Here is a 3,314-nt window from a genome sequence, read left to right on the forward strand (position 1 = left end):
ATCCCCAAAACCTCCCATCCCTCTCTGCCTGTCCCTTTAGCTGCTCCTGGCAGTGAGCTGCTACTATTATTCTTTCTGAAACAATGCATTAGTCTTCCATCTCAAGAAAACTAAAATAAATGGAATTGGAAAATGATTATTTTGGGTCTTACTTCTTTCAGTCCATGAAATGATTATTGCCACATTTATAATTAGCCTCTTGCTATGGTGGAGTGATGTTATTCTGTTCTATGTTTATTTCATTTTTAATATCTGTTTATACAGGTTGTCAGTTATCATGGACCTGTTACTAGGATGTGGGTTTCTCTGTTGTTCTGATTCAGCCTCAGCCCTAGGCAAGGTTTGGGATTCTGAGTTCCTTTCTCCTGTGGTGGTTTCAAAAACTCTGTCTCATTGTATGTGGAGTCTTGCCCCTGTGATTTCCTAGACCTCCTGGGGCACTTTTTCATTCTGTGCCCCAAGCAGCAGCAAAGAATCATCATCTGTGTTTTTGGAATCCAAGAAACACCCCTCTCTCTCTTAAAAAGTTTGAAAGGTTGTGCTTCTGCTCCTCCTCCAGGAGCAATAGGCTTGTCCATGTCCTGAGGGTGGAGGGCACATTTTCACTTCCCTGGTGTTGTCATGCTTTGGGTTAGTAGGAAGAACTTCTAGGAAGCAGGGAGAGCATAGTGTCCCACCCCACAAAATCACAGGTCCCCATGTGTATTCCAAGCCATGCTAGTGAGAGCTGCCCTGGCTTTAGTCTTTCCCCCGAGCACCTGTCCAAGATCTAGGGAAGGACTTCCATGTGTATCTGGACCCCTGTGTCTGGGGCCAGCAGCTTCTCCAGACTGGACTTCTCACTCACACATGGCCCTTAGTCACTCCTGAACATCTTCACTGACCACCCCTGGCCACCCGCATGACAGCCACCTCTTCATCCCACATTCCGACACAAGTGAAAACATCTGGTATTCTGTCTCTCTGTGAAGGTTTCCATTCTTTCCTGAGATTCAATTTACTTGGTGTCCTCAAAACCTTGGCTCTCTGATGGATACTGGAATATTTCTGATTGTGTAGGTGACATGGCCTTTTCTGATATCAGGTGAGGCATTCTTGGCCCCTGTCTAAATCCTAAGTAGAGGGAAAGGCTCATTTTAAATATTTCTTTCCCCAATTCTTCATATTTCTATGTTTCTATTCTGGGTTCTTTTTATCACTGAAAGCAGATATGTCACTCAGTTCCAATGGCAAGACCTTGGCATGTACCTGAGCATGAAACTGATCCAAGAAGGATGACATTTGCCACCTAGGGACTTGAGCTAAGAATACTGAGCTTCAAATCTGGGAATATGTCAATCTGAAAATATCACCTAAGACATATAATACCCTGTGGTGAGGTACTACTTTATGCCAAGTTTGAAATGTCCTCATCTTCAACATGATAAAGAGTTGGGACTCTATGTGAGTTTTCTAACAAATAAAAAAGAGCCCTAAAAATCAAAAGAAAAAAATAACAAAGATTATGAAAAGATGATTCATCAAAGAAAAATACCAATAAGCAATATTGAGCAAAATTGCTCAACTACACCAGTAACAAGTGCTTGTTTGGTATTATCCTTCCTCTGCCTCATTGGGGATCTGCAGACACCAAAATCAAGGGTGCTCAAGTCCCATATGCAAAGTAGTGTGGCATTGGCCTAGAACCTATGTGTTTCCTACTGTTTCTTAAATCATCTCTAGATTACACTTCATGCCTGATACAATACAAATGCTGTGTAAGCAGCTGTTGTTTAGGGAACAGTGAGAGGAATGAAGGTCTGTACATGCTCTGCACAGATGTAGTTTTTATAAATACTTGCAACCCAAGGTCAACTGAATTCTCAGATGTAGAATTCAGGGATACAGAGGGCCAAGTGTACATGACAAGTTTCAACTACACTAATGAAAATGTTTAAACATGTATGTCTGAATGTATACAGCTAACGTCTGATATTATCTAATATTGAAATAGTTATGAAAAGACAGAAAATTGTGCTAGATGCCAGGAAGTGTGACAGCCATTTTCAAGGCCACTTTCACATTATTGTGCATTTAGAATGTTAAAAAACAGCATTTTAACCTGACCCATATTTTTCACATCTCAACATGTACACTGTGGAATTGATCATGGATTGCAAACAATGTTTTAGTTCAAATATGTCCACTCATCCACTGTTTATGATAATGAAATGCTGAGAAATCTGCATCTAACAACACAGGATTGGTTCCATCATAACTTGCAAATGAGAAACCTGTGAGATAAATATCAAAAGCCAACAGTTAGCTGGGGATGTAGTTCAGTTGGTAGAATGCTTGCCTTGCATGCACAAGGCCCTGGGTTCAATCCCCAGCACCACAAAAACAAAACAAAACAAAAGACCAATAGTTTATGATGGGCTCACTCAGTGAAGTAAGTAAACTCTAAATTATGTGCCAAAACATACAAAAATTATTTCACACATAAAATTTCAGAATGAGGGCTTCTCTTCAAAGATCAGGGGATATCTGGAATTCTCTATTCCAGAATCAAACAATAATAATAGTAATAATAAAAAAAAATCATCAAAAATAGTCATCATAAATAGTAAAACCAGAAACCCAGTTGCAGTTGGTATATTGTCCCTTATAGACTGGCCACCAATTTCCATGTTTCCAGGATGCACCTGTCATTCATTTCACCATGTCCATTATTTTATGAATTTACTTTACCTGTCTGAATCTCATTAGCACTTACACTATGACCCTTGGATTAAAAGCCAACAGCACATAATGCAGTGGAATGCTAGTCACCCATTAACCAGGTGACAAGTGGGTCCCATGTCACTACATATGTGATTCCTTCATTTCATGTCTCTGCAGTAGTCTTTCATGCTACATCATAAAAGATTATCTGTGACACAAGTTCATTCTCTTACACATGCACAGGATAACTGAACCCTCTGCTCAGGGTCTCAAAGACAATAGGTTTCAGCCAGGTCTGGAGTCTCATTTAAGACTGGAGCTCTTCCAAGCTCATGTCTGTAAGCAGAATCCCTTTCTTGTGGCTGAAGAACTCATGCTGAGTTGTTTCTTCAAAGGCAGCAAGGAAGTGTCCATTGCTAGGTCCAGCCTCTGAGCACAGGAAATCTTTAGACTCCTTGTAAGGGCTCATCTGATCAGGCAGGTCCACCATGGATGCCACTCATTTAATTTCCTCAAAGTCACTTGATAAGAGACTGTAATTATGCCTGCAAAATCACCTTACATTTGTCACATAGGTAAATGTATCCATAGGTCTCAATCTCATACAAGAT

The 3,314-nt window shown here is 40.3% G+C and overlaps 1 non-coding gene across 1 annotated transcript; it reads left to right on the forward strand.

Moving 5' to 3' along the window:
- The first annotated feature begins 2,306 nt into the window (after window positions 1–2,306).
- Trnaa-ugc (transfer RNA alanine (anticodon UGC)) lies at window positions 2,307–2,380 on the forward strand. Its single transcript has one exon. It is a non-coding gene; the product is annotated as a tRNA-Ala (tRNA).
- The last annotated feature ends 934 nt before the right edge of the window (window positions 2,381–3,314 follow it).

The sequence above is a fragment of the Marmota monax genome, unplaced genomic scaffold (assembly GCF_021218885.2).
Source record: "Marmota monax isolate L192 unplaced genomic scaffold, Marmota_monax_Labrador192_F-V1.1 WCK01_AAM20220418_F8-fsc00625, whole genome shotgun sequence".
Taxonomy (NCBI): domain Eukaryota; kingdom Metazoa; phylum Chordata; class Mammalia; order Rodentia; family Sciuridae; genus Marmota; species Marmota monax.